At 37.4% G+C, this 16,992-nt stretch overlaps 1 protein-coding gene across 4 annotated transcripts in view; it reads right to left on the bottom strand.

The window, feature by feature from the left end:
* Positions 1-16,992, bottom strand: part of LOC118742945 (sorbin and SH3 domain-containing protein 2) — an 86,073-nt gene that overhangs the window by 5,848 nt on the left and 63,233 nt on the right. Inside the window, exon 1 of one of the 4 annotated variants that reach the window (XM_036475378.1) lies at positions 16,220-16,411. The exons of the other annotated variants lie outside the window; for them this stretch is intronic. The gene's annotated coding sequence lies outside the window, so the exon portion shown is untranslated. Of the gene's footprint in view, positions 1-16,219; positions 16,412-16,992 lie in introns of those variants that run through there. 4 annotated transcript variants of the gene reach the window in all.

The following is a 16,992-nucleotide window of genomic DNA, read 5'->3' on the forward strand; positions in this document are numbered from 1 at the left end:
GGTAGCCGATCGTGTCCAATAGTTGTCTTGTGTAAGATCGGACTTTGTTAGTATAGTCGCGAAGGTGCCCCCTAATGTGAGGTGCTGGGGTGCTTCCTGTGGTAGCCTCCCAGCAGAAAATGCCTACAGAGCCTGTTGTTATACTCCTTGACAGGCAGCATCTGGGCCTTACTATGCGTTATGAGAAGACACTCTGTGATGGTCTGTAGTGCGACTTTGTGACAGATCTCTAGTCGGGTCCATTGCGTTTTACTAGTTTCCTTACATGGACCCCTATTAGCGCTGCCAGCAAAGATTTGCTTTGCCCTTTTCTCAAGTGGTCTCTGTGGCGATTAATAGGCGGGAAATTCAAGCTCCTTACAGTAAACGATAAAAAAAAACTAGCACAGGTCTTCAATATGGAAATCCAAGGAAAAAGGGTCACCGACAAGCTGGGAGGTGAAGGTTTATAAACTGTACACCAGAGATCGGCATCTTTTGGGGAACTTAGTTATTCTTCTAAAAGACATACAAGAGGGGCCCTCCACACGCCAGGTTATGTTTCCATATTTTTTCATTAGGTTGTTCGCTGGCTATTTGTTCGATCGTTGCCGTCTGTGTTCTCCTGTGCATCAGACCTGTCTGTCTGTCTGGTATGTCTATGTCAATGTGGTCTAACATAACTTTTACTTATTTTACGGTTCGCATTATAAAATATTCATGAAATTGCCGAACAACTTTTTGTCGAGAAAAATCTTCATTTATTAACATATATCGTTGTCAAAAGACTTCATATCTTCCCACACAGCCCCTAAAAAAGAAAGTCCTATTTTAAAACCTTTGCTTAAAGCGTTTGTTTAGAGCAGCGACGATCAGAGAAAGCTTTTACACTTTGTGCGTCCACATAAAACTTATATAAAGTTTTAAAAGGCTTCCACCGCAGGATATGCTTTGATTGTGACTGATTTCAAGAGAGAGAGAGCTTTTATTCTTTGCTTGTTTAAATTTTTTAGGGATGTACACAAGGTAAAAGCTCTCTCTGACATGAAACGTTTTTAAAAGCTCTTCCCATCAGATATGTGAAATGTAAAACAGTCACTACCAAAACATTTCTACCGAAAGAAACTTTTTAAGTCTTTCTATAGATTTTAAATTAGCGCACACTTAGTAAAAGCTCTCTCTGGTCGTTACTGATGTGAAATTTATTCAAAGTTTTGGAAAGCTTATCCCATGGAATATATTTTGGCTCTGACTGATTTGTCAACTGGTAAAAGTATGTAGGTAAAATTAATTTGCACATTACGGTGGTCCAACTTGTATTTTTTTATTTTGAAACCGGTTAATATTTAAGCGTGCCGGCTGGCCTTTGAAATTTCCCATATATTGTACGAGCAATGCTGGAAAAATTGCTGATTTTCAAGTAAAAAAGGGTCTCCTTATTTTCGATGTTTTTCAGTTTTGAGGGTTGGCAAAAGGAAAATTTCAAAGTTGATTTTCCTGTGCCATTTTGTGCCACCCTAATTTACATATATACATATATATTTACCTATGTTCGTGTTTGTGCATAGAAGATGTCGTTGCTGAACAAAATTTATGTCTTGTTTTTGTTTTTATCACACACAAAGAGGACTTTGAAAAAAATATGATTTGCTTTTATCTCTATTACAATATCCGGTTTGTTGCAAACAAGTGACCGTACATGTTTATCTACAATACGCATAGTAATAATACCTATATGATTTTTTTTCTATTTAGAAAACAATACTTAGTAATACTGTAAAATTCCAAGAATTATTTATGAGTAGCTTTACATCATGCGTGTTTTAAATGTAGCTTTCCATAACTAAAAAATAACCATTTATAGTACAGTATATGTAGATATGCTTGACTACGAACCCTGTAGGGAATGTGAAGTTGGAAATGCTTTTTCTTTTTTCTTATTTCTTTTTTCTTTTTTCTTTTTTCTTAGCCGTGTGACATTTTTCGACTTTTTGAAGTGAGCAATTCAGCAAATTTGGACTGATATACATATATACTTCGCAAACCTTCCTCAATAGTTCTTACCCAGTTATAAAAATCACATTCACCTTCTGCAGACAGCAAAATGGCAGCAAATATTGAGACTAAAAATTTTGGTTTAAATTAAAACGAATTAATTAATAAAAACTAATTACATTCCTGTAAATATTTAGCCTCGAGAACGACTTGAGCTTAAGTAGATAGCTGAAGTCTGTCGAAAATCTCTAAAATTCTGGCTGAACTAAATCTATACTTAAGAAACATAAATTCCCAACCAAAAATGGAATATTTTTTGTATGAAAAAGTTGTGTCGCTAGAAACAGAAAAATACTACATAGTTCTCAACTTGGTATCAATGATTTGAGCCGTGAGAATCAATAAATTCATCAAAGGTTAGAGAAATTGGTCAAGTCATCTGCAAAAGTTTGACCTTATAAGAAGACCTCTGCTATGAAAAATTTACAATTTTCAATATTATAAATTTACTAGAAATTCAAACCCATTGGTATCAGAAAAATTTCCTGCCGGGTATATATGTACATACCAACATATGCTTCGCTGTACTCATTTGGGCAAGCACTTAGAATAAGCATTGCAGAGTTTCTATATATGTACTTACATACGAACACCTGAATTCGAAAAGCACACATTTATACCACACATTTAATTAGATTTATGTTTAATTGCACTAAAAACACACTTAACAAATGTAACAATTGTCACGCGTTGAAAGCTATCAAATGAACAATGCAGCTGAGCGATGATGGAATGACATTCTCTCCGTTGCAGGTATTAATTTTGTTTTTGTGTTTGATTTTTATTTATTTTTTTTTGATGATTTTATTTTGTGAAATTCGAAACCACAGAAAGTAAAGCGATTTTTTACGCTTAGAAAAGTCTAGCAGTGATTGTACACATATGTATGTATATGTATGTATTTATGAATGTATGTACATTAAGGCGGGTCAATTTGTAACGGAGTTTTTTATTCGACTATGCGGGTATGGCTTAGGAGTATTCTACGTGATATTGCAAGAGTATTTTCCGAAGAACCTATGGGTTTAAAATCAATTTGGAGCTTCCGAGTCGGTAAAGTCCCGTGACGAGAGTGCGTGGAATTTACAAAATTGTTATGCTTAATACCATGTAGACGACTACATTGTACCCAGCACCATAATCAGCTCTGGACACAATAAATTAATTTGATGGAATACAAATTTTAGATAAAATGGTAAAAAAATTGTATTTCTTAAAATTTTTAAATGAATATGAAAAGCAAATTTTAAGAAAATTAAAATATATATTTTTTTTTTAAAAACTAGAAATGCAGTCCTCATATCAAAAAATGTTTTAAAGCATTATTTTATAAAAAATTCAAAACAAAATAAACCGTTGCTAAGCAAAAAAATATATTTTGTTAGTTTGGAGCGTTCGGAATTGATTTTAGACCCATGGTTTCTACGGAAAATTAGCTTAGAGTTTCAAGCAGAATACTCCTACACCCTGATGTGTCCAAGTATTACCGTCGGCACTAATACCTAAAATGAGATGTGTACACTCGTAGGTACATGGATATATATGTATGTATGTACTATGTACGAAATTAAATCTAAAATTGTATGTCTTTACAATTCGAATAGAGAAAATTGACTGCCATTCAGTGTGGCCTTTCAAATTATTGATTGTTTACTAGAAACTCGATCGTCAATCGTCGATCGTCAATCGTCAAACGCCGTCGATCGCTTCAATGCATTTCAATTGTCCACAGAATACACTTTTGCCTTGACATAAAGAATCAAACCTAATGGCTGACAAGCGAACGCGGGAATCTTCTGCGGCTGCTTATTTCACAAACAAATATTTGTTTGCCCCAGCAAATACATATATCTGTATAGATATTGAATAAAGTAATTGTCAAATAAAAACAAATAATGATTGTCAAATAACAATTAGTAGGTCATTTAGAAGAGACGAGCGGGGGGTACAAAGGGCTACTTGCAGACCTTCGCTGGGTGGTTCAAGTAATCAATCGTACAATACAGAGCTACGATTACTACAAGTTAATGTTTATGCGGTAATTTGAGAGCGTTCCACCGCATTGGGTGGCTGACGGTGAGGCTGTTCGCCTCGGTTTGGGTTACATCGTTGAGGTAAATAAACAGGTATATAGTAAAGTATGTATGTATGTATGTTAACAAATAGAAAAAAAACACATGTGCGCATACAAACAAGTAGCTCTGAACACTAAATACAGCCCGCCTTTTTTTTATCTAATTTCCTCACTTTATCTGCAGATAAGCTCGATTAAGAAATTTAATTTAAACGCTGGCATGGTATTTTCCGCACGAGCACGTAACAAAACTTTTAATTATTTTAATTGCGACATGCCTAACATTCAGGTTTTTGTTTTTGAGGTGATTGACTACAAAAATGAATAATTGCATGCACAGTTATGTATGTGGCACATGTTTGCATACATATTTATGTATATACATGCAGCGATGGGAAAAATTTACATATAAAAATTATTTGCGCAACGAAATTTAAAAAAAGCGCAAATACCTCGAGAAATTTTTAACAGTAAATATACTGGCTTTCTCAAATTTTCTCAAATAAATTTCGTTTCGTAACTGTACGATTTCGTTTTCAGTGTTCTGTTGATCTTACGATTACATCTCAATTCACTTGCACCGAAATTTTTCTTTATTTTTTTAAGTTAAATCTGGTAAAATATTTTTTAAGGCCGAAATAAAGCCACCTATTGAAAAATATTTCAATTATAAAAAAAATATAAATACAGCTGGTAACATTCGTTCGTTATTTCTTTATAAAAGCTATTTCAGTTCTCTTTCATTTGATACCAGATTTGTTTAATTTGTATAAGCGGTTTGTTTATTATCCGGAAAGGACTTTTATTTCGGACTTCGAAAATATTTGGCCAAGTTTAACTGTAAAAAAATAACTGTTATTTTCGGTCCCTGATATTTATTATTTATATAGTGCTTAATATAAGGCAGATTCGACGTCGAAAAGCTGCAATCACAACAGACAACCAGCATCTCTGTGATTCAACTTTCATATTTGAACTTTTCAACAAACCGGTATATTCGGGCAGCGGGACCACATTTCTCGTTCAGTACGTACCGCTGTCGAGGACACAGTGAAATTTGAACGAGCCCGGGAGAACGGCGAAGACTGTCACGATCGGTGGCCGATGTCCAGAGCGTGCTATAATTATGGGGCGAACACTTCTTCGCCCTACTAAATGACAGACGGAGTAGATTACCACCGCGAGATGAAGACAAGGAAGGACAAGTAGAAGGGGTGATCCCGTCACATGCGTCAACTTCCGCGGCATCAGGCTCTTAAACGACGCACATAAGGTATTTTCGATAAAAGTGTGAAAGGCGAAAGTCCACCGTCAATGAACTGATTGGGTTTTATCAATGTGGATATAGGCCAAATAAATTAAGCACACGCCACACCTTGGAAAAGACGCGCCATAGGGCATCGCTCTATGGTTTAATAAGAGCAGACGCACTGAATCGCCAATTACTGGAGTATGCAGATGACATCGATGGATATGTCAAACAACGCATTCGAGCTTGGGCACTCACGTCATTGTGGACAGCTATAATTTCGAATAAGTAGACAACATCGTAGAACTATTTTGGCAGTTGAGAAGTACGTAAAGTTCTCTCTTATCGTACAAAAATCACACTCTATAAGTCACTCATCATGGCCGTGCTGGTATATGGAGCAGAAGGATGGACAATGAAAACACCACATGCGGCTGTTTTTGGAGTAATGGAATGAAAGATTTTGCAGAAGATTTACGGGCCTTTGCTACGCTTCTCTGCGTTGGAAAGACCAGGTGGAGAAGGACATGGCCTCACTTGGCATTTACAGTTGGCGTTAGTTGGCACAGAAGAGAACCAATAAAGAAGAAAATGAAGAGGACTTTATTTATTTAGGAACCAGCATTAACACAGATAATAACGTCAATTTTGAAGAGAGAATCGCTCTTTCCAACAGATGCTAATTTGGGCTGAGTTGGCAATGGAAAAGCCAAAGCCATCTCTCGTCGCAGAAAAACCACGCTCATTGTGATCGTCTTAGTATAAGGTGACAAACGGGTGACGCAGATCTGTGACAGCAATCATTGGTGATTTAATGTTTTATTTTTTTTTAGACAATTGTACTACAGGATTTGGCAAACTTAGTCATGGAGCGATACTTAGTTGAACAAGGCGTAAAAGTGGTCCAAACGTTGATGCTGATTTACCAAAAAATGATCGTGAGAGATAAGCCACATTTTCGCCTAAACGGATACGTTATAACAACAAGCAAAACTTCACCCACTACAAAATAAAACTAAACACCCACGACGGCAGAGACGTCCGACCGCATTCTTCGAAAATTATGACGGCAACGGTTACGGTGAATGGACGTTATAGTGACATGATACGATTTTTACGGCATGATAATATTATGTGGTTTGAACAGGACGATACCACTTGCCACACAGTGCATGAAACAATGGCCCTATTGCGAACACCTGTAGGCGTATTGATCATTCATATATGGCACAGAAAGCTGGACATTGACAACTGATTTATTGGCACTTGAAGTCTTCCAGAGAAAGACTCTGCGGCCACGGCGAGTACCGCAGACGATGGCGTATAGAAATAGAGCGACTAGCGCTGGTGGTAACAGAGGAAGAGGAAGGCCTCTCAGCGATGGAAAGTCCAGGTGGAAAAGGGCTTCCAATGGTCACCAGCTAGTACAGAGGAGAAACGACTGGCCTGCTTTAATGGACTCAGTCAAAATAGGTTGCCTGGCTAGAGCACCAAAAAACCAAAAAAAGTTGAAAAAATAGTCTCGAAGTTAGTTTTGAAACTAGAAGTTTTTTTTAATAATACAAATATTTTGGCCGAGGGGTCTACAATTTTACGCCGCCCCCGAACGGCAAAACGGTTTTATGAGAAGCTTATTCATGACAGAAATATCTACACTCAAAGTTTTCCCATTGCCCCCGAGGGCTGACCGTTGTTGGAAAACACTTCTTCCATTTTAAGTGGTACTCGCACCACAGATCGAACCTAAATCCTACGGAGTGGGCGCTGAATAATATTTACTTATTTTTTATTTCGTATGGACATTGACTATCTGTTGTATTGGAGATGAACCAACGATCGAATTTCTTCTAAAATATTTGCACTTCATATCAATTTGTGCATTTAAGCGTTGGGTGTAAAATTTTGCTAGAATATGAAAAGCGCACAAAAAAATTTTGGCCCAGAAAATTGAGATAATAAAAACCAAGATTGGCACAGAAACTTGTCTTCGAAGTATCGAGAAAGAATTAAATAAATTGGTGTGACCTACAAAGCGATTTGATATACTAGAATGGTTTCTATAGAAATTGGTGCAGAAGGTAAAGCAACAACAACCCAAATACGGAAGACTATAATTTCACAATTGCAAAAAAATAACAACAAAGCACCATAAGAGAGATGAAATCCACTAAAAAAAACTACAAGGGTACTGAGACATATACTCCAAAAAAACCAAGCTGGCATGCAAAGGAAAAAAATCCGCATCTACACTTTTAAGCGGCCAGTTGTTGATTTGCGCGCATTCATCAGCTGGTTAGCATAGCTGGTCTTCTAGCGCCTGGTCTGCGGTTTGCGCGCGCCGCCATGACCGCCAATCGGACGTGCTTTTATGTTGTCTTGGATTGGCTTGGATTGGCTTGGCTTGCCTTGCCTTGCCGGTTATTTGCTGCGCGTTTAATTTACACTTTCACTGCTGCGCAAGCGGCCAACAACTTTTGCCACAGCACTTAAGTACTTATTGCGAGTACGTATGTATGTACTTTTCCCACCATGTTTTGTTTTGTATTTAAGCTCGTGTGCTTGGCGAGTAAGTATTTTTTTCGCCCTGGCATGTAATGCAATGCTTAACGGGTTAACTACCTAAGTGTGTATAAAATTGCACTGAAATACCACGTAAAGCGTTGCACTGTCTCGTCTCGTCGCCTCTTTGCCGTAGCGGCGTGCGGTAGGTGCGATGACGCGGTGGGGCGGTGACGCGGCGTAACGGCTAACGACGTCTTATCTGACGGCTTGAAAACACTGAACTACACTGAACTGAATTGAACTTTATGGGGGAATGTAAAATTAAGCGATTTTTCTCTTTTCAGTTTATTCAACAGATATTGCAAGGAATGCGCGGCGCGGCGCGTCGCATTGTGATTGTTATGGTTTTAGAAGGAGGGTGGTTAGGGGGGGAAAAGGCGCGCATGTCTGCGGTCAGTGCAAAGCTCTTATTACGCGGCTATCAATTGTTTGCTAATTAGAACAAACTGCAAGCAACAATAACACAAAAGTAACAAACACAGACACAAACAGCAGTCAAGCACGTCCGTACAGTTCAATCCCACAGTTAAAGTCCTTTTAGTTATCTTTCCGCGCTACTGCACGTTTGCCACTGTTCCACAGCACTTACTCAAGTTTATAATTCTATTATTCCCCGTACGTGCTTATATTTATGTATACGATGTACGAGTATTCATTTAATACTTTTTTAGATTTATTTTTTTTTTCGCTGTTAACGAAAGTCTACTTGAATCCACTTGAAATTTGAAAATTCACTCAAATTCAACTGCTATCCGTTAGCAAACTGTGTACATTACTGGCGGGCGTGCAACGTTCAACTGTTTGTGGCGCCGTTTGATGGTGGCACTCAGCCGCAATTGCTCCAATGCTGCGCTTCTCCTCCCAACTGTCGGAGGCGCTGCTGTCGCTACATGTTGCTTGAAGTGCAGATTTTGCTCGATGAGCGCCGGTCGTTAAATACTCGCGTGCACTCACGTATTTTCATTCAGATTTGCAACGGTCTTTTTTATCAGAGTTACTGGTTTACTCACATCACGCTACAATTGGGAGGTAGCACAGTGGAGCGATGTGCTTGGTTGCGTGGGGAAAAAATATATCGAAATTATGACTTCACAGGTTAGGTTAGGTTAGAAAGGTGTATAGGAGGCAGATTTCTCCATTGCGAATGCCCTCTATGAGTGCCGGGAAGAGGCACATTCTTCTAAGCGAGGTTATTCCATATTGTCAATATAATCTGTGAAACCATTTAAAATCCCGGATGAAGCTAAGGAGCTCCGATACCGCCGACAAACTATTGAAAAACCCGAATCCCAAATGCTTGAGACGCCTTGTCTAGAGAGTCTGAGCTTAGCCATATGAAGTGGTGAATCGATTCCTATTCTTACTCGTCCCGATAACTTCTGCAGAAGTAGCTTGTTGGTATACGCCATAAAGAGAGTATTGGTGCTATAGCACAGTGTCCTTCACAAATAGAAGAGGACGGCTGTCCTGATTTCGTGCTCCTTAAAATCTGTTTGAAATATACCCTATTAACGAATAAATCTAAACTAGATTATTGGATGTTAAAAAGCGTAGATGTTCGTCACACTCAACACATCGAGCGCAAAAGTTTTATATGTTCCGATGCTTCATCGAGAGTACATGATAAAATAGGTTGTCATACAGTTAGCCATCTCATGTGCGGTAGCATGACAAGTTCGGCCCAGGCTCTATGACAACGTAACGTTCAGAACTTCCGATATAGAGGTCTGAACTCTGGCTGGCAATATGGATTAATGCGGACCACCGGTTTATGGGAACGCACGTAAGCAGCATGGGCTTTCCGCCGAATGACTACTGTTGCAGCCATCGTAACGATGTAAATATCGAATATATTTCTTTGCCACTGTCCAGCAGTGGGATTCTAGAAATCGCCACGCTAAATTTCTATCGCAGAACATCTTTAAATGAATAATTAATATTAATAACAATCATTTTTTTATGCTGGAAATTTGCGAGCCAATTATGAAAATACGAATACGGGTAACATCATTCCCCGGTAGTTCCACAGACTTGGCTATAAAGTGGAAGTCGAGATGCTTGCCGAAACTCAGCAGCGTAGGAGAAAGAGATCAGGTGATTCTACTTCATCATCCTTCTGGACAATGCAGCAGCAAGGATCAGAACTTTTCACGAGAACTCCGTTTGGACAGTGACTTGAAGAAAAGCACGCCAAATGCAGCAGCAATGATCAGAACTTTCCACGTGAACTACCGATTGGATAGTGACTTGAAGAAAAGCGCGCCAAATGCGAAAGATGCGATTCCGATCTGCTCTTAAAAGGACCTTGCTCTCAAAATTACCCAGGTACTAGTTTTCGCCCAATTCTATGACACCTATTTGTCTGAGTGCAAACCACTGCTGTTTGAGGCTCCCACCCGATCCTTGCCTAGTTTAACGCAATGTCACTGTGGCCCAGTGTCCATATAAATCTATTCAGAAAATAAGTATTTCGACGTAATCTTGAGGGAGGTCATCCACTTCCTGTAACATTTTGTGCACACCATCAGTGAGATCAAGGCCCTGGTTGCCGCTCCCTTTTTGACGGCAAATCGTATAGCAATATATCTGCTTCTTCTTTGATAATAGCAATATTTTTCAATGAAAAATGCTACATCAGTCTGGAAGCATAAACTTTTGATTTTGTCTTCGGTTGTAATGTATATGTGTTTTTTACAGAATGGCGTAGATTATTTCAAATAATTTTTCTATATAGCAAAACTGACTGAATCTAAACCTGGATACCATTGATCAATATATATATATATATATGGATAGCTGGCAGAATTTGCCAGCTATGTATGCTTGTTGGTTGTGTTCGGTTATATGTGTAATCATTTAAAAATTTAATTTTTTTTTTTCTATTTTACTCAAATCGGTATACGACTCTACAGGAAAAGTATCCCTTTATATACCACTGTACATTTGTTGTGCTATTTAACTTACTGACTTACGAGAGAGTGCGCGCGAAAATGCTCATCACTCTGGTTAGGGCTGATAACCGTAACAATTTCTTCTCTACTCAGTTGTTTATGAATGTATCTTACGTATGTATATATGTCCATAACTGATAAATAAGTAAGAACCCTGCAGAAAATCTGACTAGCTCAGAAATAGCGTAGAACTAGACCTTTTGCCGACAGTACTAGTTCTAGCTCAATACCGAAGCAATGCTTTCAATGTCCAGTTTTACACGGCGGCGGGTCATTGGCGGTGGAAATAGTCGCCCAGTGCATTACTTTGCAACTAGTTTTTAACGGGTTGCGTTTTGAACAGTTTTTTTTTATAAGAAAACGTTTTACGTTTTTTGTTTTCTTTTACAGATTCCATGTTTTTTGTATATTTTACAAAAGAAAAAATTATTGTAAGCGGCACGCAACAATTTAAATTTATTAAATCTGAAAACTCACAACTGCCTCCACCGCGATTTGAGCTCGCGGCCAAAGATGCTTGAGTTGGAGGTCTTCTCGCTACTTTCATATTGTACGACAAGTGAGAATTTGTACACCTACATCGCAAGTTTCATATACATACATATGCAGTTCGGAACTAGCGCTTTGTCAGACTGTCTCTAAATTTCACCGCAGGGTAACTCATAGTTAATTTTCACTTGGATTTTTATAGCTCTCCAAAAAAGTTTATAAAGTCTCTCCCATATTATAACTCAGTCTCGGAAATATTTGTAAACATTAATTTGTTAGTAATTACTGAGTACGAATACCAATTTGTTTTGTTGACGTATAATAAATTCAGCCGAAATATAAAACCTTTTTTTGTTGTTGTCATTTTATTTTAACTCACCGCTGTGTTTATCTTTTCGCGGTTTGTTTATTTTTCAGTTTAGTGCCATCCGTTTTCTTTGCTTTACTTTAAGGTACGAGTAGCTATATTTCATTATTAACTTTTTGGTGCGCGAAGTACTCGCTTACATACATACATACATAAGTACATTAATATGTACATATGTAAGTATTTAATTAACTCCTATGAGGTTATGTCGCTTTCTGTGTGTTGTAGTTGTTAGTAGGTAATTGCGAGCATAATAGCTTTTTGTGGGGTGTTGAGAGAAATTGACACTAATTTAGCTTTTATTTTATTGTAGATTGAGCCAAATTAGCGCATTCAATTAAACGGTTAACAAAACGCTGTTTCGGTAAGCGTACATATGAGAAAGTCAGAGAAAGGCCAAGGTGCGAGCAGAACGAACCGATAACTCGCTTTTTTAGTTTCAGTGCGAAATTAATTATTTTTTTTTTTAGAAGCCTTTATTAAGTTTCAACTGTGTGTCCGATATGGGCTGTCAATTACTTGCTGAAAAACGTTTTCCCGATAGGTGGCGCAGGAGTGAAAAATCCGTATTTATTTAGGACGTAAATTACTTAAATGGATAGAAATAATTCCACGATTTTTTTTATTAACCACTTATAAAACTTGTCTTTAAAAAAGATTCTTTAAATCCTTTTTAACAGAAAAATTGAATCATTTTGGATCAGGGAGATATTCTAAAAATTTTAACTGGTTGTTACACGAAACCAGTTTTAGTGAAAAATTCTTATTTTTGTTTGAATTCAATATGAAAACCGACAGAAGGGGAAAAACATTTTTCATTTACATTGCTAAAAATTAAATAAAAAAATAAAAAAAATAAAACCAAAAATTAATTAAAAATATATATTGAATACAATTTTCCCATTCCAATAAATAATTTAAAAGTATTGACTCGTAGTTATAGGCAAAATAAAGTCGACTCTAAAATCAGCTTTCTGGCATAACTTAAATGAAATATCTGTCAAAAAAGCTGCTTTTTATAGTTAAACTATAACTACGAGTCAATAGCTTTTAAATAATTTATTGGAACGGGAAGGTTGTAGTTAATACTTTTTTATCTTATGTGAATGTAACTAGATTTAATTTAATTTAGTAAACTTTTTCTTGATTTTATTCCATTTTATTAATTATCTAATTATATTTTATTAATTGTTCATTTCTTGTTGTTGTTCTAATTTTTTGTTTTAATTTTTGATTTTATTTTTTTATATAATTTTTTTTTTATTTATTTTATTTCAATGGCTTGCTTTTTTATATTTTTTTAACTCATTTTACTGTTTTGTTATATTGAATTTTTTGTTTCACTTTATTTTATTTTAATTTGGTTAATTAAGAATTATTATTTTTTTTGTTTTATTCAGATTTTTTGTTAATTTATTAAGTTTTTATTTTGTTATTTAAAATTATTATTTTGTAATTTTTGACTACATTTTTATTTCATTCATATTTTGTTTTATATTTAAGTTATATTCCTTTCTTGTCTTATTTTATTTTTTATTTCAGTTCATATTTTAATTTTATTAACTAAGAGCTTTTATTTTTTGTATTTTATTTTCCTTTGTTTTAAATGATTTAATTTAATTTTACTTTTTCTTAAATTAATTTGTTTATATTTTAGTGCTTAAATAAATTAAATTTGTTTAACATTTCTAAATTTTTTTTTATTTTCAGTTCATACTTTCTATTTATGTATTTATTTTTTTTAGTAAGTTTGATTTAAATTTTTTTTTGTATATTTCGGGTAATACAGTGGTTAGCTGTATGCGCTATCATTCCGCAGGGCCTGGGCTTAAGCTCGGTTTTGTATTTTGCCTTTTTTATAATATTTGATTTTATTTTAATTTTAGTTTAGTTTAATTTAATTTGCTTTCTCTCCTTGACATTTTTCAACTTCAATTTTTTTTTGTTCAGTCATTATAAGGCATAATTTGTTTACAATTATTTGTGAGATTTAATTTATTATATAAAAATGTGCGTTTACTTTGAAAACGACCTTTTACACCCAACCTTGCTGCTGATGGCCACAGCCACCCGCCCCTTTGTGTATAGTCACAGTGTGGGGCTTGCATTCCATGCATAATGTCTCGTGACACTTAGTGCATTTTTTTCTAAGGAAATAGCCTTCTTGTGTTCCGTTTTTGGCGGTTAAATTTTAGCCTTTGAAAGAAAGAGTTTACACTTGGTATTTGTGCCAAGGCATTGTAATGTAAATTACTTGCATTTAACGGTCACAGTTATTATTTGCTTGAGGTGCCAATCATGCATATGAGGAAGGATTCTTTTCACATGTAAGCACCTACATATGTATGTATGTATGTGTGTCCATATATTCGCGCAAAATACACTTTTATGCAAATATTTGCACATTTCTGTAAATTACCCTAATTTAGAAAAATGCTGCCATTAAATAAGCGCATATAAAAGTGAAAATTTGGAAATAGACTAGTATTGTATATAAGACAGTGTAAATTTTTTCAATTTTAAAGGCCGTTTCCAAGAACCCGCTGCGAAAGCATGCCACCTTGGATTGTGCGAAGGATAAGGCTCATAGTTGGATTATGAGCAAGTAGTCTAGACTTGATTTCATCTTTATTTTCCAGTAAAACATTGCCTTCTTTACCCGATAATCTTATATAAATAAGTTCATCTTACAGTCATCGAGATTGGGCGACATTTTATCTGCAGATATCATGTCATAGGCTGGCTACCTTTTAGGATAGCTTATTCCCAGAGTTAGTGAAGTGGTCAGGGTGCGCTTATACCAAAGACCATTAAGGGCTCTCACATGATTCCTACAATATTTGTTTGCATTTGCTGACAACACAGCGCAGGCTAATTGACGTGCTCATAAGAAACGGGATTCCTCAAAATGTATCAGTATATCGGTCGATACTGGATTTAATCCAATTGCTCGGATAGAGGAAGCATTTGCATATAAGACTTCCCAGTTGGGGCTACTCTTATTGAGGGCTATTTTAACATTGTCCTGCTAGGCTAGATCTTGAGATCTCTAGAAGGGTTACAGATTGAAAACGACCCCAGGTAGAAAGTGCCTGCGACCTGCGATAGTTGTAGCAATCAGCAGGACTATGGAAAGCAGGTTATGGAAACTCTCAGGAACCTGAACTACTTGAACTGCTTCATTAGTGAGTTTTCTGATAGCGGGATGGTTGAGTAAAACAAAATGGTGGGCGGTGATTTCATTCCATCGTTCAGCCTATGGGGTATATGGTATTAGCCTAGTTCTGGGTACCTACTACCACACCTAGTGAGTACCATGGGACAAAGTCTTTTTCAATCTACTTTCTGATGAAACATATGTTGAAGAAGCTATCAGGCCAAGAAGGCTGAAGCAAGGAACTTTGCATCCCAGGCAGCGTACTTATAAAGCGACAATATCCAAGGATATTGCGCTGTATCCATTGACTATGGAGGTAGCCCATAGCTTCTAAGATGGATGGACACTATTCGAATGCTATATTAGCTGCGGTGAGACTGCCACTTAACAAACTTTATCGTCTGGTAACGTCTATTACGGGAGTAATGCGCACAAGTCTGACAACAGCACTGGAGGTAATTCTCTTCAAATTTGCAATATAAGAGTTTGGCAAGGTCTTTATTGAAATTCAAGCTTTGCGCGAGTGCCTTTATGACCGCACATGTCCAGGCAACCACTCTGCAATGGTATACAGTTGATTCAAAAATTCCAGAAGGCATGGGCTATGAGTGTCTATGGGGCTTTCAACAATAATTTTTTTAACGAAGGTCTAAGCCTTCAGTCTTTGTGCTGATATTAACTTAAGTATAAATTATGGTAATGAAATCATTCTAATGCTTTGTGATAATAAGGCTCTGTTACCTTTTGGAGTTGAATTATCTTTGGTCTTAAAGTACATGGAGAAACTTAACGCCCTTGGGGAACACTTTAACAACCGACTATTTTGGCTACCAGAGGAACGAGGTAGCGAATGGTTAAGCTGGGAGGGTCGCAGCTTTAACTAGCAGTGCTTTTTAATTTTTTGGGGACCAACGGATACGACGAAATGTTAAGAAGATGGCAAAATAGGTCCGTTAGGACGCGGTCTACGTTAATTTTTAATATCTATCTACGTCTCCATTAAACGAAGCTGTACTATAGAACGTTTAAAAGGCGGCTGTACACCTCGCCCTGGCTAGCCCACTACTTTATATGCAAGCAATGGTAACATGGAACGGATATTAGATGGCATGCATACATACATACATGAATTCAAGTGTACAAACTTAAAAAACTTTACGACCTACATTTTCATACGAAAACCTATTTCCAGCTAACGCCGCCACTAAAAATTGCATTCACTTGAACTGACTTGACATACTTTACGCCTTCGGTTTATTTATAAAATTTGCAAATTCGAACCCCCTCCTCTTACCCTCCCCCCACCACACAACTGGAATAGGAAATTGTTACTAACTCGACTGGCGTCGCCTGTTGAACACTAACGGCACCACCGCTTCAATGGCACGCTGATTGGCTAGGAAATCCTGCTTGCGCTCCGGCAAGGGGGTGTAGGGCAAACCTTTGGCATTGGTGCGTATACGCACATTCTGCTCGCGATCATAGTAGTAACCTTTACTAGCGGCAAAAGTACGCGCTGCTTCGTAGTCGTTGTCCACCGGCACGCCCACCGTTTCGCGACTAACCCACAGTATTTTACCGCAATTGGCAATATTGCAGGAGTCGCTCGAACGCTGACGTGACCAGCGATGAGGTGCAAGCGCAGCGTTGTCATTGCCAGTTGTTGCATTATTGGCTGCGGTGACGGTGACAGCGACAGGTGCCTCCACACGTTGAAAAGCAGGTGCTTTATCGGCTGCCATACGTGGCGCGGTAATCAATGGCTCTGATGCACGTAAGTCATGACAACTCTGATGCAATCGACTAGGCGTTGTTGAGGTTGGGTTGTTGGTGGTCGTGTTAACGTTGGTGGTGAAGTGGTTGGTGCGTCGATAATGTGGCTGTTGTTGGTCATCATTGAAATGATATTTGCGGTTCGTTGCCGTCAAGCTTGGCGGTAAAGCGAAACCATTTTGCGGCGCGTGATATGAAAATTTACCGATACGTGCGTATTGGGTTAGCGGTCGCGACGCTTCGTTATGGCACTGCATGTGGACTGACGGCGTGACGGACGCGCACTCATTCACTACTTCACTACTTCACTCACAAATCACTTTCATTTTCGATTAC

Source organism: Rhagoletis pomonella, unplaced genomic scaffold (assembly GCF_013731165.1).
Source record: "Rhagoletis pomonella isolate Grant_MI unplaced genomic scaffold, Rhpom_1.0 Rhpom_scaffold_00007, whole genome shotgun sequence".
Lineage (NCBI taxonomy): Eukaryota > Metazoa > Arthropoda > Insecta > Diptera > Tephritidae > Rhagoletis > Rhagoletis pomonella.